Here is a 21,048-nt window from a genome sequence, read left to right on the forward strand (position 1 = left end):
GTGAGGCGGCGACGTGTCGTACAGTCGCCTCGCGTCACTGGGTTCCAACTTGTACCTTAACGCGACGACACATCGTCTGCGGCCGGGTTCCAACTTGTACCTTACACTTCAAGATCTTCCCTTCTACATCCCGCTTTAGGTGGGATCGGCTATCTTTATTTGTGAGCTTTTCGAATCGTACCTTGGAGCTGCCACGAATGTCGACACTGTTAAATTAGAGATTATATTAAGGTTAGTACTTACCTACTCGTGTCAGACTTTATCAATCCGTTTTCCGATTTCCGACTATCTATTATAATTTCATTTGATATATATATTATTGAAAGAAATATTTATACCATACTGCATTTCCCGGTACCATCATTGACACAGTTTGTTTTTGGGTTTGTAATTCTTTTTTCTTTCTTAGAATTTCTTTTTTCATACAAAATACAAAAAATTTCGAATCGTAATCCTTATTGCACCAAGTAGGTACTTCATATAATGGTCAATTAAGTGTGTTGCTTGTACAATGTGTTTCCACGAACAATGTAAGTACCCACTGCCACTTAAGTTTAGTAACTGTATCTATGCTCACATATTACACATGCCATAGTCCACACTTTTCATAGACTTTGTCACAAAGACATACGTTCCACCAATGGCTGCTGTTAGTTCCTTGTGTTACGCCACTCAGCTTCGCATAGCGAACACTATTATAAGTATTTGTCAATTTACATATAGTGCATCCATACGAGTATACATTGGGTACACAAGTCGAGATTTATGTTATTTGTTTAGGCTCGATGTACAGTCGCCATCAGATATATTGGATCGGCCAAGGCGTTCACAAATATCTGAACAGCTTCTATTACCATGAGGTTAAAGTCGATGTTCAGATATTTTGAGCACCTTGGCCGCTTCGATGTATCTGATGGCGACTACTCAAACAGCAAAACTCTTGATCAAATGTGAACCTTATTTCTTTGCATTAAAGATTATAATTGTCAGTAAATAATGAGGACGATGTTAGATTCCGTATCTGTTTGAACAGACCCTGCTTGCCTTGACCTTCTTGTTTAGCTAATCGGAAAAATATAGCCATATAAGTTTGTCCATGTTAAAGGTTAATGCAAACGCAATCGATAAACAAGATTATATATAAGAATATTTACAGTATTTGCAAAGAAAAAGAACAGGGAAGAAACCTTGTTTTATAAGAACAAAAATTCTTAAAATTTTAATAGTGGATTTTTCATTATTACAAAATCATCAGTCATTAAGACTTTAAGTTCCCGGTGATATGAAGGTTCCCGTACCCAGCGTCAACCATTTTATTTCATCAGGAATATTTCCAACGCTATACTCAGACGACGTTCAGGGAACTTAAAGGGAACTTTTTCTACAATTATGCTCTGTTTTTTTCATATTCATTTCACTATTTATTTAAAACTACCGTATGTTTTAGTGATCTTAACCCATTCATGGCCACGAACCACGAAGCGTACACAACACGCCGGGCCACCATACAAACCGTTTTCAGCTAAAACGTGTGACTCAGCTTATGGGTCTCGGGGCCTGGCGCGAACGTCAAAGAAATTGCCGCTTATGAATCCGGTCCGTTGGACAATATTATGCAACATTTTTACTAACCAACTGTTTACTGTTCATATTAAAAAATATATATATTTACTAATTTGTTGATATTTGTAAGAAACTAAGAATGAACATTTTAAAGCCTGATCAGAAATAGATGATCATTGTCAAGAGGGCGCTGTTATTTTCATATAATATCCATAGCCAAGGTCACAAAAATCACAAAATACGAAACCACTGAAGAGCACAGAGAGGAGCATAAAGTCGCCAACGAATAAATCGTGACTAAATATAATTTCCCATGTTACTCTAAAATACATCCTAATAGAGGGGATGGGGTGAATCATTTCTTGAGTTTATGTCAAAAATACCACGTTAAAGATAATACCGCCGCTAAATCCGCCGCCGCCCAGGTGCATCCATTGTTTATTGTCCAAGTGTCTCCGATTACATGTGGCCGGTCATGAACTTTTTTTTGGTAAACGTCATTATAATATAAACAATACAGCACTTAAAATGTATTATAGTACTTATTACCACGAAAATGTTTAGAAAAATCTTTTCTTTTAAATATTTCTCACACACTATTGCGGTAATACAATATACCATTTAGTTGGTGACTGTTTAAGCCGCCCAAAACAAAACGTTTAAACAAAAAAATATTGGCATGGTAATAAGTTTGGTCCTTAGAAATGTTGCTTGCTACCATCCAAACAGTAATCCATTGTAAAAAGGTACAATTTGCAACGAGTTTCGTCATGAAATAAGCTTTAAAACCAAGTTATAAAGTTTATTTTTGCGTGCTATGAAAATATGTGTAGTTTTTACAATTAGCGCCAGGCCACGGTGACCCATACCTTGAGTCATGTCAATAACTTCAGGCATAAATATATTTTGGATATTTTTGAAATGTAGATTTATCCATTTGCTTGGGACACGTATGTATCTCGAATTTCAGAATATTTACTATATTACACTTCCAGTAAACCAAACTTGAATATTCTAGACCCTGTTTCACTAAAAAAAAATATGTTTACAATTATGTTTTTCAACATGCCTTATAAAGATGGTTGTTAGCTCAAATTATACTTATATTATTTCGTCATATTACGTTTTGTTTATGTTTAAATCAGAATTTATTCACGACTCACATGTGAGTCACGGGCCCTGCGCGACTGTTTGAACATGACCCATACGCTGAGTCACGGGCCCTGAATGGGTTAACAGGCAGCACACTCCTGCACGGTGAATGCGGGCTCAAGTATGAGAGAGCCCCTATAATGCCCATTCAGAACGAATGAAATGAATGGCTAAGTACTTCCTCTGGACCATTCAGCGTATGAGTCAGATTTTAGAGCGCAACCAAATGATGAAGTCAATTGATTTTATGTGATTTGTAAGCTTTATTTCTACTTTAATATTGATGTTATTTAAACATTTAGCTTAGAAGAGTAGTTACATTTACATCAAATGAAAGATAAAATCGAGATAATTTCAATATGTATTTGTGTCGAATTAAATAGAAATATCGTTTCAATAGCAACTTATCGACCAATTTTGGGCATTGAATTTATTATTGAAAGCGACCGGATTGTATAAGTCTAGGTAATGACAGAGTAAAATTAAGAGCAATTCCTAGCTGAGCAACTTTTCAAATCTCGAATTTTTGAAGCTATGTTTCTGTCGCGCTGCGGTGGGCGGGAGCGGGAGCTATCTAAGTGTGAGTGCGCGCACACAGATGCGAGACGCGAGCGCCCGCTCATTGCGCGCCGTTCCGTTGACATTGCCGGCGAGCCGGCCGGAATTCATCCTGCGCTGCCCGACACAAGTTGTTTTTGATGTTATCACATAATATTGTTTTCCTACTCCTCTACTGTTGTCTGTCATTTATGCATTCATTAACACGAATATAAGAACATACATAAAAGATTTCAAGAAAAGTCTATATTGTCTATTCCTCATAAAAGCTCTTGTGCTTTTATACGCCATAACGTTACTGCGATTAATGGCTACCAACCTAACAAAACCAAAACGAATACAGTTTTAAACTAAGTGCATTGATGCCAACTTACAAAATATTCATTTGGTTGCATAGTAAAAATAATTACTTCATAAGTCAGAAACACGCATGTGACACCCGTAATATAGCAACACCCATAGACTACGAAGACCGCTTAGCGTTGCTTGTTAGTCTCCGTAGGCTACGGTGGCCAAAATTGAGAAAAAACTGTCCAAAAAATTAATTTAGCAAGTAGCAAGTACCAGGGCCTCATGAGTTACGAGGAGGTGTCGCTGACCGGCCGGCCGCGGCCCGGGGCGGGCCGGGCGCGTAACAAGGTATGCTCGCGCGTCTTGGCTATATACTTTTGCTGTAATTTGTTTACCTAAATTAAGATTTATTTTTGTTGACTCGTAGGAAAAATATTGTATGCAACGTTGTATAAGTAGGTCAAAAAATTCTCGTGGCGTATTCCTTTACAATGTTCGCCTACGCCTTCGGCTCCGGCTCACATTGTAACTCACGCCACTCGCCTTTTTTGACCCTTCTTATACAACTGTTGCATAAAATACTATTTTAATTATTATTTTAACGACCAGTTTGGCCTAGTGGGTAGTCACCCTGCCTACGAAGCTGATGATCCCGGGTTCAAATCCTGGTAAGGGCATATATTCGTGTGATGAGCATGGATATTTGTTCCCGAGTCATGGGTGTTTCTGTGTATTTAAGTATTTATAAATATTTATATATTATATATATCGCTGTCTAAGTACCCTCAACACAAGCCTTATTGAGCTTACTGTGGTACTTGTCAATTTGAGTAATAATGTCCTATAATATTTATTTATATTGATTATTTATTTATTATATTATACTGTATCTAGTAATTAATTCAGATAAAGACTACAAAAAAGAATGAGGTCCTTGCTTCGGTCGTCATACCTATCCGTGACAATAAGTTGGGTGTGATCATGGTGTGTTGTGAAATTTTGTAAGTAGGTATGGTTAACCTACAATCTAAATAGTAGTAGTAGTACGATGGGGCTAAACTTGTGCCGTCTTATTGAAGAACGTATCGCAATGACAATCTGGGTAAGGTATGTTGGGTAATGCCGGACAATTTTGGGACCAATTGAGAGAGCTCGCGATTTTTTTTTTCTAGATCGTGTCAGTTTCTTGAAGTACGGAGCAAATCGTTAAATAATAACCGTAGATTCAGCCTGAATTTTGGTAATCTTCAATATATAAAAGTTTTAGTTTTGTACACGTGTAAAGATGAAACATACTTTTTTTAGGGTAACGACCCAAGTAGCACGGAACTGCTGTATAATGTGTGTGTTTTGCCATCAAGGGATAACATCGGATGGTGAATAAAAGTTGGTTTAAATGGAAAGAGAATAAAGTATCACAAAGAAATAGGTCCGGAGTTTAGCCTTCTCCTACGTATATAAATTGTAGCCAACAATACAAATTTAAAAGTTGTCAGCGAATGTTCTATCTTTCGTATTATTGTATCCGATCTTAACCCTGATACAAACATTTGGTAAAATTGTGGCTCTCAAACTTTGATACTTATGTCATAAGGCAATTTGATAAGTAAACAATGTACTAACAATTGCGATTTTGACGGTAAAATATTGCAATTATATATATAGTTGATATACAATCTTTTTTTGGATAAAATGTAAGGATCGTATGCAAAGAGTAAAGTAATAGAATAAAATATATAGGAAAAGAGAGCCCTCTTGAAGCATTTTAAGGAAACTAATTTCGAAGTGCTATCTCTATTTTGTATCCGAAACTAACTATATATGTGTGCGTTCACATCTACATATGCATCCGTATGTGTAGGTACTTTCGTACTACATAATATTAGGTCTACTTCGGCGGTATACATGTTAGTTTTTTGTTTGATTTCTTGTAACTTTCATAGTTTTTCTGTTTACAAGATATTAAACAAAATACTAACTTGTAAGCCACCCAAGTAGACCTAATGTTATGTAGAAAGGTTTTAAAAAGAATGGAATTAAGAAAACAATACAAAAGAAAACAGAAACATAAGCACAGGTAAACAACATGCGGTCTAATCGCTAAAACGCAATCTCCAGGCAACCTTTGGGTAGCGGAAATTAAAAAAATGACATTGTCAGTAAGTAGGTGTACATTCACATACATACAAAATAGACTACCTAAATCTTTTCCTTTTGATTTACCGTCGCGTTGGTACTGGATAATAATAAGGGTACGAAAGTGTGATCAAGAAAACAATAAATGTGATAATTAAGTAGGTAAATTGAAGAAAATTTAAAATTTGACCTACACTGCTGGTTTTTAAATGGGTAAAGATCGTATTGTTTTTTTTCGATCTTTACCTGGAAGGGTCAAAATTGGATATTGGTCTACAGCAATCCTAGGTCGGTTTTTGATTGGATTGTTTTATAAATAAACATCTAAAACGAAATTATACATTAACACAATTACAAAAACAAACACATTTTCATCACAATACACAAAATAAATTACAGGGCCTGGACCCGGGTATGTCCTTACCTTAAACTACGTCAAAAAGAGAGGTATGGGCACTGTGAATGTCATTTTTTATTTTATTTATTTTATTTTATTCGTTTAAATTACATTTGCAACTTACAGCTAACACCATAGCGTCACAAACTCAGTCACTATATATAATTACCACATTCACTCCTCTCAAACATTCTCTTACATTCATTAATTAAGCTCGCCATCCCTGAAGTGAACAAATCGCAATACGGAGCCGAGCTAAGCATGGAGTTCAGCATGAAGAGCGTGTGCCGCAACGGTGAGTATCGATACAGGCCGGTGCGCGCGCCCGCCGGCGCCAGCAGCCGCGGTGCTCGGAGTCTGCTCCGCGAGTCGGGCACGAATAAGCGCATCACCTCGCTCACTAACTCAATGCTGTCCACTTTATTGCGTATAAGACCCAACACAAATTTTACCGTCGCCAAAGACCGTCTCAATTCGAGTGACTCGTAGCCCAAGTGACCTAATAAAAAATGTGTCGGATACAAGAATGGAAAATATCCGAACTGTTTTTTGTAAAGGGTCCTTAAAAACTTTTTTTGAACTTTTTCCATTTGTAATATATATTTATTTTCATTAGGGTTCCGCCTTGTGTGGTAGGGCACAGCACAGCGGATGTCATTCCAGATCTAGAGCAGAGCCCAACTGGGGAAGTACCTCCACCTTACAGAAAACCGCAGCCAAATAACACTAGACCCTACTCATAGTGTTGTGTTCCTGCCGGTGAGTAAGGTTGCCAGAGCTCAACGAGGGGCGGGGGATTAGGGTCGGCAACGCGCATGTAACTTCTCTGGAGTTGCAGGCGTACATAGGCTACGGATACTGCTTACCATCAGGCGGGCCGTATGCTTGTTTGCCACCGACGTAGTATAAAAAAAAAGGGCGAAGATCGGATACACGAAATTTACCTTGCTCTATGTGATTGCGCATAGCACAAGCCCGATATCCCTGAGTGGCGCTGGGACACTGGCAGTCGAGGCAATGAAATGGCATCTTACACAATGTTGCCAACATTAAAAAAGAAAGCCAAATTAGGGAGAAATGAATTTGCTACGTTCTTCACCCACATCCGGTATTAACCCAACATACCTTAATCGTTGAACTGCCGCATTTCAAAATGGCCCTTATTTTGATATCGGCTAGCCGTAATGTAAATTTGCTATCTAGTGGTTTACTTGTGACGCACAAGTGTGAGCAATGCAAGACAATCAAATTGTTAATGGGTATTTATGATGTTTTAATCAAAATAAGCAGGTTGTACCTATTATCCTACTTAGCTCTGTTTACAGGCCTTTAATAGTAAACATAACTAAACATAAGCACTACATGACCTGCAATGTAAAAAAATACAAAAAAACGGTTTGAAGTGACAGGCCATTACGGGTACATTTTAGAATAGAATAGAATAGAATATAAATCTTTATTACGAAACCATGGTACATAATAGTTGTTACATTAAAGAGTGTGGAAACACATGGCACCCTTTTCTTAGAACTACGTGGTATTTTGGTTATATTACGGCGATCGACTGTTGGTTGTTGGTGTATTTTTTCTCATTTTAACCATTAACATGTTATGCCCATTACTATTCCTTCTGTGTACGTATATTTAGAAACTGTCTCCGCCTCTAATTCGTGCGATAAGGACAACTGCAGCTCGGACTAAAATTCACACGCAAAAAACTCAAAAATCAAGGTTTCGCTCTCGACTGTTTCCTCCTCCAAAACGCAATCAATCTTTATGAAATTTTGGAAACTGCAAGAGGAAGAAATAATCTATGCCGCTATGTTTTGATTTTTTGGATATTTTTTGTCATATTTGTATACTGTGCTTTTTTTTACAGCCAAGTCAATTGAGCCGTTTTTGCGATTTTCGAGGCGCTGTATCTTTCTTCAAAATAAAATAATCCAAAAAAGCAAAACATAGCGGCACAGATATTGATGATATTAATCTTATTTGAAAAAATCACTGCTCTAGCTTGAAAATCCAGGGAGGAATCAGTCGAGAGCGTTTGTATGGAAAAATCGCAACTAGGAATTCCTCTTAATTTCACAGATAATTACATTTTCTTCTTTTTAGAAAATTATTTTACTTGTCGAATTCTTCATTCGATACAAAAACGGGAACGTAATACCGAGTTCAGGTCTCGTTCGTCGATGCTTGTGATAAGGAGCTTAAATTTTGATGAAGAGTACAGTCAAGTCAAGGATTACTTCATATTCTTTAAAAAAAACAGCTTCCATCATATTTATGATGATATCGCTAATGTCAAAAGCGGAGCGTGAAGTTAGTCAAAAGTGATAGCTGGACATTACAGGCAACAATGGATTGGCGGGTGTCGACTAAATAATGGTTAAACACGTTTCAAGATTAATTCTTTGCTGCACAGTTCCACGTTAGGTCACTACACAATTATGTAACACTTTAAACAACAACAAAAATATTCTCGAAACGACTTCGCTATTTTGAAGTTCAATAAGAAATCCCTGTCTAATTTATTTCTTACTGAATTAGATAAACTGTTTTTTTTTTTTAATATAATGGTTGACTGGTAGAGAATGCTTTAAGGCGTTAAGTCCGCCATATGTACCTTTTTTTTTGTAAATTTGTGCAATAAATTGAATAAATAAATAATAAACATTTTAGTTACCTTCCATTTCACCTATATTAAGCTCAAGGCGAAGACGTATCATAGCTCTAGGGGATAACCAAACCTCATTTTAGTACCTATGCTGTGCGAACAAATGCGATCTGAATATATTATCGAGCGCGTTACGTGCGACTCGCTTGAGCCGTCTACCAGGGTTACCAGTGGTAAATAAAGTATACTAAAACTATGATTTTACTTGTAACACAGATGATGTAAACTTGTTAAATTGGCGCTTAGTATGCTTGTTTACCACCGACGTAGTATAAAAAAAAGTATCTGAAAAGTTAAATTTAATAGTCGAAGGATATTCGGAGATCCCTCGTAGCGACGATTTACACGACAAAGATGATATAGGTCTCAAACATGTCTATTAATAAAATACCGTACAAATTTACGTACGAAAAAGACACTTGATCATGGAGATAATAATCACTGTCACTTTTCAACTACCCCTTTTCATCCAACATATGAAAATTCAGTGCCAAGGAAGAATTATAGTAATACTCATAAGCACACAATACGCAACGTGGAACTTGTAAGCCCATTGTAATTTCTATGGGAGTGTGTTTTGACTTCAGTACCGTGTACGTAAAGTGATGTACGCGTTTGCGGTAAGTCTCATTTTGTATGGGATTTTGGTTTCCAAAACGTTCCGCTTGGCGCGCTGGATCTAAATCCCATACTAAATGAGACTTAACGCAAACGCGTACGTCACGTTTACAAATCGAATAAATTTACACTAGGGGCTCAGATGTCCCTAAAATCACCATCGGTAACCCTACGCATATCTCAGTGAAGCTCTCTGGAATAGAGTTGCACACTTTTCCAGCTTCATTCGCGTACAAAGACCTACGAACAGAATCTGTACGCCTTTGTATTGACTAATAGTCGGCTTTGCGAGACATAAAGTATCGTCTCTGCGGAAATGCTGCTGATTTTGTTCGCTACGCTAGTCAAACACGTTCTTTATTTTATTTATTTGGCTCAAACAAGTTACAAGCAATTACAGGAACTACAGTATAAGCTTAAGGTTCGCATCTGAACACCTGTGCGCAGAAGGATAAAAACAATATACGCGTGCCGTACCTGTCTTGCGTCGTATGATAAAAAAAAAAGATATTTATTGCGACGATCACAGAACATGTAAGAACATGTACAGACAACAAAAGCAAGAAAAGAATAAATCATAAAGTTGTTTTATTATGGTCCTGATATACACTCTTGGTTGCACTGACAAATAATGTTAACCTTTTGACCGCCACCGTCGGCTATGGTCGACATCTGAAGCTTGCCAAGGACGCCAACGACGGCTACAGCCGACAGTTTCGCCAATGCAATAGGGACTAACGCGGGATTCCGTAAAGTTCAATTTCGCTTAAACAATCGTGATCGCCTGCGTCCGGGGCACGGCAGGTTCTTTCGCCATCTGGCGTTCAAAAGGTTAAAAATACAAAATAAAAATGTTCAAAAATACTCGACATAAAATAATCCGAAATTGTGTTTTCGACGAGAAAGCTTTACAAATATGATAAAATATAGGAATGACGAATAGGGAAACCTAATAACTCGTGTATCATACAAATCTCAATATCATTTCATTATTAAAAATCTTACATTGAGCAAACTCTAGAAACTAGAATTTAGAATTAATTAGAAACTTTAGAATTAAATATGTACTCATGAATATTTCTTCGACTTATATTTTATAGATATTTTTTGCATAATCGAAAGTTGTTTTGACCAGCTGTATCATCCAATCATAGAATTTTAATCTGTTTCCGAGATCATTCCGTCCAGGCTGCGTAGCCAACGTTACAATCGTTAACGCTCCGTAGCGTAGCGTAGTCATCTCTCTCTATCACTCTTCCATATTAGTGCGACTGTGACAGTTGCGTTTCGTTTGCCACGAAGCGTAAACGATATGCACGTTGGCTACGCGGGCAGTTATTACTCTAATTAGAGCTGAAAAGATCCGCAGGTTTACCAGTATTAGCATGACGTTAGCAAACAAGCATAGTCAGCGGTACCCTATGAACGCCTGCACCTCCAGAGGTACAATGCTGGTTGGCAACCAACCCTCCTCCTTTATCGAAGACTTCATACAGTAAGCCTCCCGAGAAAAACCTCAGCAGAGAATGAAATAACTTCTAGCTTAGGTCCTGTTTTAAACTGATAACTATCAGGTAGAGCCCTATTTTAAAATAACAAATAAGTATAAGGTAGGGCGTCCAATATTGGACGATTCTCAATACCAATATTGAAAGCCGATATTGGGTCACAAATGTCACAATACCGGAATCCCGGATCTAATACCGGTATTGAAGATGTCTATCAAGATTTTTTATAAGTTAAAATCAGTCTAATAGTCAATAAAATTGGTCCGGTTTTTGTGTTATAGCCTCACCAGTAATTTATGATCTCGCGCCATATTGCGGAATTTCATTGGAACTAAATTTTTCATACGAAACTGAACTGTCACACATGAGAATAACAGCGCCCTCTTGACAACGATCATATATTTCTGGTCGGGCTTTAGACATAAATTATACAATTTATTAACATAATCATATACATTATTTTACGACGTAAGTCTAGAAAAACTGATTGTGGTTGGAAACACCGAGGGCAGAAGATTGCGAGGACGTTCACCAACAAGATGGACCAAGTTAAAGACTCGGTTTCCTGTGCTTCCTACACGGTCGTCTAAGACACGTTGGGTAGAAACCGTCGGAGGCAGATCATCCACTGCGATGCAACCCTAATCCTCAGACATGAGGGTCCCACCCGAGAGAAAGATAATAAATATTTTTTACAGTACACATGGTGCTACTTCTTTTTTTTTATACTACGTCGGTGGCAAACAAGCATACGGCCCGCCTGATGGTAAGCAGTCTCCGTAGCCTATGTACGCCTGCAACTCCAGAGGAGTTACATGCGCGTTGCCGACCCTAAACCCGCCCCCCCTCGTTGAGCTCTGGCAACCTTACTCACCCGCAGGAACACAACACTATGAGTAGGATCTAGTGTTATTTGGCTGCTGTTTTCTGTAAGGTGGAGGTACTTCCCCAGTTGGGCTCTGCTCTAGATCTGGAATGACATCCACTGGCTGTGCCCTACCACACAAAGCGAGATGACATTCACAATGCCCATACCTCTCTTTTGGACGTAGTTTAAGGACGTACCCGGGTCCAACTTCACCGCACTAGTGCGAAAATTAGCATATTACGTTACTATATCGAACATTTAATGGGCCATATGTACTGTAAAACGTTGTACGATACATGTGCGAATGGGTAATTCGCAACTCGTGTCGATTTAAAACACTCCTTTCGGTCGTGTTTTAATTTATCGCCACTCGTTTCGAATTTCCTATTTTTCGCACTTGTATCGTAATGTACTAATACATCATTTGTATTACAACATGGTAATTATCAAGATACTCGTAGAAGTAAATATTTACAACAATCGTAGTTTTCGTCGAATTTTATCGTTTTTGTATAAAATGAAACTAAAAGTTTCAATACCGGAATTGACCGGATATTTCAAAAATTGGTCCCGATCGATTCCGGTATTGTAATATCGTAAATGTTGGTCCGGGATTCCATAATTCCGGTATTCCTGCATACTAAACGTAAACGGGTTGGGTTTGACATCATATCCGTCAAGAAATACCTCTAACAAATGCTCACAATTGGGAAGGTAAATTTCACCACATCGTAACCACATGTGCTAACAAACGGACAAAGTTAATTAACGGAACAATTAAGGTGAATCACAATTGTTCCGTCAAGCCAATATAGGGTACGGAATGCCACAAATCAAACCAATTTCGCAACAATTTTTTCTCAAGATCAAATTGCGGATGCCGGTGTCGTTTTATTTCATCATATGCAATATAAAAGGTTTATATGTGTAGTGTTGGAGATTAAAGCAAAGAACTTACGGTGCAAACGGTTCTTTTTCAGTTTATTATATATCTCCATACGTATTGCTTCAGAAGATCAGATCCGCCTGGATTGTGTCTGTCATGTTGGAGCCTAGCTCGAAACTAGCGAATATACGTCCAATAATTCATTGGCTTTTTGTCATCTAGGGTAATCTTATACCTTTAAACGAGCAATTCTTGTATATATATATGTATATATATTTCCGGGATCTCAGAAACGGCTCTAACGATTTTGCTGAAATTTGGTATATGGGGGTTTTTGGGGGTAAACAATCGATCTAGATTAGTCTTATGTTTGGGAAAACGCGTGTTTTCGAGTTTTTATGCGTTTTTCTTTCGACGCAGAATATGGTCGCTAATTTCGTGTTGCCGGCCACTGTCCGTCTGGTCCAGCGGGTTAAGACGCGGACTGCTAAACGAGTGTTACGGGTTCGAATCTCGCCCGGTGACTAACTTTTTTTTTTTATATGTTCAAGTTTATATATATATTTTTTTTAATTTTTATTGTTTTAGACACGTTTAATGTAGTAAAAAAATGTAGATAAGATTATCACCTATACACCACCATATTACAATAAATAGTTATAACCGAGCAATGCTCGGTCGCCCAGGTACTATGTATTAATAAGAGCAGTGAGTGTTTTGTCAATGTCGTAAGTTGGTTTTATCAAGGACATTCTATTGAATTTGACATCAGTATTGGAGCACAACATTGATACCGACATTGCCTACTGCATTGTTGAAGTAACTAAATGACAATTTCAATGCCGATGTCCTAGAAATTTCGTCTGCAACGCTTATCTGCAATGATGTTGCAATTGGATTAATATTTAACTTGAATTTGTTTGTGAGAACTTACGGTACCAACGGTTCTTCTCCAGATAGCAGCCGTAATCCTGATAGACACGTATTGCACCAGACCGTCCGCCTGGATTTTGCCCGTCACGTGCCTGGCTCGAAACTAGCGAACATCGTTTGTTATCTAATAGCTAAGAATCGTCTTGTTCTAATAGCTAATAATGCTACTTAATACTTATAAACTTGACTGGGGGCCTAATGCCGGTCGAAACCTTAAAATACTCCCGTAACATTTTTTTTCGTTTGTCGACGTACGGGTCATCTTGGGTAGGTCCCCTGGTCTCAGCAGATAAGTGTAATGTGATATTTTGCATCAGGATCTTATTCATTTGAAAGCTTCGCGCGACCATCATAAGCCTTTAACGTAATCAACTGTCAATTTGGGTGTAGATATAAATTGTTAGGTACCTACTTCTTATTCGTTGTAAATAGGGATGTCACGAATATCTGCATTCGTATATTCGAATATTTGCATAATTTTAAACATTCGCATCGACATTCGCATCAAATAAAGCGAATGTTATGCGAATGTGCGCAGGTCGAGCGAGTCATGTCTCGTCGACTCGCGTATAGTGCGCGCAAACTATTTTCAAGTGATGCATTTTGACCAATAGACAGCATTTTTCAACACTTTATAACGTCCCGTTCTAAGGTAACTTAGGTAACATATGTTTTATGTACTACCAGATTTTTTCCAATTACGAATGTTAATAACAACATTCCCTAACATTCGTATTCGCATTCGGACATTCGCGAATGTGAAGAATGTGACATCTCTGGTTGTTATGGAGATGAGACGGCCTTGAACCGATTGTCAAGACAACAGAGTTCTAAAACGAGTGCTTTTGGAGAGGGAACTGTTACAACCTCTTTAATTACACATAATATATTATTATCCTCGTAGTAATGTGTATTATAACGTACCTACAGTCAGTAGAACTATTAGCTAGCATACACTCCGTTTGAATCTAATACTGCTTCGTCAGTTATGATGCTTCTTTACTGTGCCACAGTGTCCATAGAACTCGATTTCGACCAGCTTGCCTAATTGAAGGAAGCTGAGCACATAGACCGCTTGTAGACGTCCGGTGTTTTCATCGCACAATTGTCCGTGTTCGGCTTGTTTTTTTGGGTGCAGCTCTCAGTAGTCGCATACAAAACTGGACGTAGTCCCGTAACATGGTTTGTAATTCGGCGAAAACACCGGTCAAGCACAAAAGACCAGTCAAATTAACTCTGGGTTGCCGAATGCATATGTTTGGGCTCCTCTACACGATGGCCCACCGTACGTCAGTCTAAGGGACGCAGCTATGCAGTGGAATGAGATAGCCTTATTACTTGCTCCCTCTAACGCATAAATGCGTCCCTTGGACTGGCCTGCGCTGGGCCATCATGTAGAGGAGCCATTTGACGCGCCACCACTGCTACATCAAACAAATGCCTACGAGTTTACGTAATATAAGTAATGGCATTTGATTCTATGAAAGCAATCCTCAGATGAGTCAGATGACGCAACACGAGCGTAAGAAGGTTTCTAATGTATAATTTGAATCATAACCTTAACGCAACTTTGCAGGTGAGGGCAAAAGTTAGGAGGTCAGCTTTAATTTTATATTGAAATTATTACTTTACAAGGTGGGCCCGAGTAAGCTGACAAATTTTAATTATAAATAATGATTCCTAAGTTGTATTGAATAGGTAACATAATATATGTAAAACTTGTAATAGAATAATTTAATTTTACTTTATCAATCAAAATTAACACTTCATACAATCTTTTGCCAAAAATTCCACTGAGGTGGGTTTGGTTACCATTGGTGGGAAAAAATCCCAGTGGACTAGTGGAGTGGTAACCACTGGTGACAACTTAGTAGTAACTAGTGAGAATAATCCATTTTTTTCGTTACATTTCGATAAAATTTGATTCCTTCGGCGGTTATCACACTGGATGCGATTTGCACGTCGTTCCGATATGCGAACGGGATGTCGCTATAATACGCGCATAGCGTTATCTCGCTCAAATATCGAGGCTACGTGCGAATCGCATTGGTTTCTCGTTCCACAGACAAAAAAAGCCCAGGAATGCATGGTTCGTAGCTTACTACGGCCCACGGTGTATGAAAGTTGCACATTGCCATAAAATGTCATTCCAATATTTACTCCACGACTTTTGCTTAGGACGTTAATGTTTAAAACGTCGTATCTCTCAAGTACAGCCAAAGTGTTTACGACGTTTGGTGAACTCGTAAACTGACACTTGTTGAGTGGATGTCGGATGACCTATAAAATGGAATATCGCCGTGATGGGTCTATTGATGGCTGGGTGTGGAAAGGGTCGGTCAATTATTGGTTCTGCCAGCGTGTCGCATTGAGTATCTGGGCGAAAAAAAAAACATACAATTGATATACTTATATCAAATTGTTTAAAAATATTTTGAAAAATGTTAAAATTCATAGAGAAAAATGGGGACTGCTTTTGAATGGAAAAACGGTTTCAGGGCGGTCTTCTTCTTCCGACTAAGGGATGAATCACGCTAGAACCGCTCACTCTTTCCGCTCTCTCCTTTAGAACCATACTAAAGGTCTTTAGAAAGAATCACGTGACCACCGATCACCCGTCATAGAAAACAGTGTCCGAAGCCGCGGCTCGGACCCGGATCATTCTAGCGGGAGTCATCCTTTAAGTACAGCTGCATTTCACACTTAAATTAAATAAAATACCAGCATTGAACTCCTGGCGCCACTTGCACCATTCCAGTGACCTGGGGTTAACCGGTTCAACCGTTAACCCAGTGTCAAATTGTACTGGTGACCATGGTAAGACCAGGTTTAACCGGTTAACCTGGGGTTAGTAGGAAGGATGGTGCAAAGGCCCTTACTAGTATACGAAATTTTATGTAGGTACAAAGGGCCTACCGCCAACACAAAAAAAAAACGAAAAACGTTATCTGTCTCTCTTTCGCTGGCATATGCAAGGAGCGAAAGAGAGGTAGATAACGATGTTAATGCCCTCAGGACATAGACTATAGTTGAGTCAAACACCCGCTGCATGCAAATACGTAGTGTACTCTCTGTCATACCTACTTGCGGCGGCCGGCGTCCTCTCTCTTTTTCTTTCTCTATAGAACTAAAAGCAGACAATCTTTTCCCAAAAGGGAGTAAAAAGTTGTAAATTAAACTTACCTCAAGTATAATTCTATTTTACCGCCTCTAGCCACAAGGCCAACGAATCTGGTGGTCCTGGGTTCGAATCCCGGAAAGTCGTCTAGTACCCACGACACAATCCTTATTAAGTCATTGACATATCTAAGGACGGGCCTTACGGGCTATAAGAATGGGGCCGGTATAGCGGTGCCACGCACCCGAATCAAGCCAATCGTACAGTCTAACGCCACAACGCGATTGGTTGATGAGTTCGCATCACACGCGCGATTGGTCGCAACTAGTTGAGTTAGACTGCACGATTGGCTCGAATTCGTGAGTGACTCCATTGAACTAGCACCATTCTTAGTGCTCATCCTTAGATATATGTGAATGTATTGAATGACTGGTCGATTATTATACGATTATCCCATTATGTGTATTTATCTTGACTTTAATGTAAATCATAATTCATAACCAACGTAAGAACTTTAAGATTAAAAAGCGATTTGACTCGTAACAACGACCTCGACTAACTCAAGATTTGACCTTATCTTAATGAACAAAATACCTTAAAGTTCAAGAGATGCTTTTAGCATTTGTTTTCCATTTCATTCTAAAAGTTCTTATCATGAGCTGCACGTATATAAAGGGTTTTTGATGTCAAAACAAATAATATAATAAATAACCTCAAGAGTTTGCGAAGCTCTTAGGCTACATACTAATGACGAGTGTTTTTTTTTCAGGTTTTTTTTTTCTTTTTGTACAATAAAGTGTTTTACTACCACTATATCCGACCTTTAACTAATATTGTTAGTAATTGTAAATTAGGAAATCTTATTTTTTACACATGGGTTTCTCTGATGGATTTTCTTTAGCGTTAATACCGTCCGGTTCTTCCTTCGTTTACTTTTGTTTGTGTAATGTGCCGACCGAACCGAGTATGCCTAGAGCAGCTTTTGGTCCATGAAGGGGCATATGAAGGGAAACCTTATATCCCTAAAAATAAAACTCATGGACATATGCATTCTCTCCGTCCTCGCCTACGGAGCTCAGACTTGGTCTTTGACAAAGGATCAAAGATCCAAAGTCAAGGTTTGTCAACGAGCCATGAAGCGTAAAGTTAAGCGATCACATTAAAAATTCGACCAGTCTGGCTTAGTGGGTAGCTATGAAGCCAATGGTCCCGGGTTCGAATTCGGGTAAGGTGCCGCTGCCCATACAATATTCATTTAATCCTTGCAGTAGGTATGACAAGCATTCTTGATGTGTGCTGATGCTGAATGCTGAAACAGAGTTAGGAAATCTCACCATGGCCTTACAATTTATAAGAACTACGAATGTTAAGCATTATTTTTATAAGGGAGTACGGGAGCGTCAATATGTGGTGACCTCCAATCGTCTTCAATGAGCCACACGAACCGCTACCAAGCCACCATACAATCGGAGCTAAGCCACAGAATAAATTAGTACTACCGCGCTGAAAGGAAATTTCCTACAAAACCGAAGTTTGACAGCGATTCATGGACGAATCATGTGGTCCCTTTCTAAATGTTTGGCACTATCCCTTTGGGTTATTTGGTTATGGTGGTATTATGGTCCTAATAATTGCTCGTAGCAATGCTAAGCCGAACGAAGCCGAGAACGGCCGAACGCTGCAGTTTCACCTCCACTGACTAAGCCCGCATTTTAAAACATTGCTTCGTGAGGTATTTCCTTTGCGCTAAGATATGGTATTCTTCAAGAAGCGGGTATTTAGGGTTCTCACGGGTCGGCAACGCTTAAGTGGCTCTTGATATTGCTTATGTCCATGGTAGTGTGACCGAAGATTCGGTCTCGGCCAGTTTCGACCAAAAAAACAGGTTTCGGCCGTAGTTTCGGATTCGGCCAAAAACGGCCGACCCGTTCGGCCAGACCGAAACTTACGAAATAGTACTTCGTACATAGTTCACAGTTGAGTTTCATAAAACTCAACTATCTGACATCAGTAGATATTAATATACTGATTTATATTTCGGTTTCGACAATCAAACAAGTTTCGATCGAACACTAGTCTATGGGCGACGACGACCGCTTCCCATCAGGACCGAAGTTTCGGTTCGGTTTCGTTCGGCATTCACAATTTTAAGAAATTGTCTCCTATAATCATTTCAATATAGGTACATATATATAGTTTTTATAGTTACTTAAATTAAAAATGTATAAATCTCGGTACACAATACTGACAAAAAATGCACCTACCAATAATACCTATATGTATGTAAAAAAATACTTAGGTATAATAAAAAAAACAAACAAAAATTTGTAGACTAAAAGTCGTAGAGTAGAACCTACTAACAACACCTCATTACCTAAAACTGCTGGAACAATGTTTAAGCAGATAAGGAAACCAAACAAATGGCTGTGGGTGGCGTTTGGACGTTAATCCCTCACAAGTTACTTAACCTTGACTTCATTACTTATACCGAAAAAGTTCGAAAAACTCCTTCAAAACTCGAGGCAATGTTCTCACTCTCAGGGCCGGCCGCGAGTCGCTTGAGTAAAGACTAGAGTCGAATTTCTCGAGACGTCTCATTCCATATGAGAGAACGAGACGCAGCGTGAGTTCGCGGTGACGTCACGCCATAGACCCATCCAAAGACTAAGCAACTGGTTGGCCAGCAAAAAAATAAACAGAGGTCGCGGTCGGCACGGCGCGCCGCCGGTCGCATACGAAAACGAACGCATTTTACGATGATGTGACTTTTTATCGCTGCAGGTGCAATGCATTCACATTCACACTTCACTCACCTTTGTAAAGAAGTTCAGTGCGCGCGCAGGTAAAACACCAATTCCCACAGGTGAACGGTTAATCTCCGAGTTTTCAAATGTTTGCGACTGTCGCGTGCCCGGCGAGTCGTGCGTCGCTAGTTAGCGGCGCAGCACTACACTTCCACTCAACACGCACACAGTTTGTTTATAAAATTATGAGCCTCTATTATTAATTTTAGAGACCCGAACTGCGCATGCCTGTGCAACACGCGCCTCGTTCGAAAGGTTATGTCGTAAACTTGTAACTTCACCACTAGTTTCCGAGAGGAATCCTGTTGGAACAAATCCGTGCGAACTTTGCGTTCGCGAAACACTGAACTCCGCGCGTTCCCACGAGAACTCTTCCACCGCTTGTAAATCTTATAATTCGGTAAACTTTACACTATCACATTCGCTACCTGCAAGTGAAGGCCGCGTGCGTATATAAACACTTTTCGAAACTCAGGAACCGGTAACAATTCGGCTCCGCACGTGACACTGTCAAAATAAAACACCGGTATATTTCGAACACTGGGTACTCACTCGCGGGACACTCGTTTCATGTTTCCGGGGTGTTTCACAAATTAAACGAATAGAAAAAGAAAATAAATGAAGAATACTAAAATCGCCGGCCGTGAAGCCGGGCGTCCGTCACTCGTGCAGAGCGCTGTACTAACCTAGCGCGACTCAGAGAGGCCGCGCGACCCCGCCCCGCGCCCCGGCGCCGCGCGCCTCCGCGCCCACAACATGCTATCAAAAAAATGTATACCTAAGCAACGTTAAAAAATCTCGAGTGGCTAGGGGTGGATCACAGATCACAGCATCCAACTGTTTGTTTAGGTAGTTTTTATGCTATTCAATTAGCAACACGTGCGTCGGCGAGACACGCTCCGAGATTCAATGAGCGAAACGGCACTTATGGCCGTCCACTAGTTACAGCTCTAATTTCCATTATTAGGTACTTCATTTTCAATGGAACTTTACGTCATTTGGCTATTTGCAGTACTTACCTATATTAGGTGCCATTCTCGTCTTTGGGTTTACAATGCGAGGATATTCAATAGTTATTTGTACAACAAGAGAGCAAAGTTTGATATTTCTTCGAGTGCTGGTTTTGAGTCCCGTGCAAGCGAAAGATTCTATAATCTCGCTACGCTCGTGAATCTAATTTAGAATCTTAAGCGTAGTAAGGGACTCAAAAGCGCACGAGATGTAAATAACTTTGATCTCATGTAGTACACAACGTGTTGTCAACTATAGTAGAGATCGTTAAAAGTAGTTAAGTACATAGAATTATTTACTGCAATTGCGTAAATTTGTATAAGTTCATTGTTTTGATTGTATAATAAAATACGTAAAATATGGTTTTTATTAAATTTTAAACTTTTATTTCATTAATTAATTATTACGAATGAAGACTCGTAGGGTGTTTTGGAACGATGCGGTCTGACTTATTTGGGGGGTCTATTATAAACCGTCAATATACCGTTGAATTACGTATGCACTTTTTTTGTCTCTTTATTTTTGCTA

General features: G+C 39.1%; 1 protein-coding gene across 1 annotated transcript in view; it reads right to left on the bottom strand.

Moving 5' to 3' along the window:
• LOC133520104 (polypyrimidine tract-binding protein 2) overlaps nucleotides 1-20,259 on the bottom strand; it is a 673,469-nt gene extending 653,210 nt beyond the window's left edge. The window contains exon 1 of the mRNA XM_061854416.1: nucleotides 19,519-20,259. The gene's annotated coding sequence lies outside the window, so the exon portion shown is untranslated. The remainder of the gene's footprint in view (nucleotides 1-19,518) is intronic.
• Nucleotides 20,260-21,048: the final 789 nt, after the last annotated feature.

Source organism: Cydia pomonella, chromosome 7 (assembly GCF_033807575.1).
Source record: "Cydia pomonella isolate Wapato2018A chromosome 7, ilCydPomo1, whole genome shotgun sequence".
Classification (NCBI taxonomy): Eukaryota; Metazoa; Arthropoda; class Insecta; order Lepidoptera; family Tortricidae; genus Cydia; species Cydia pomonella.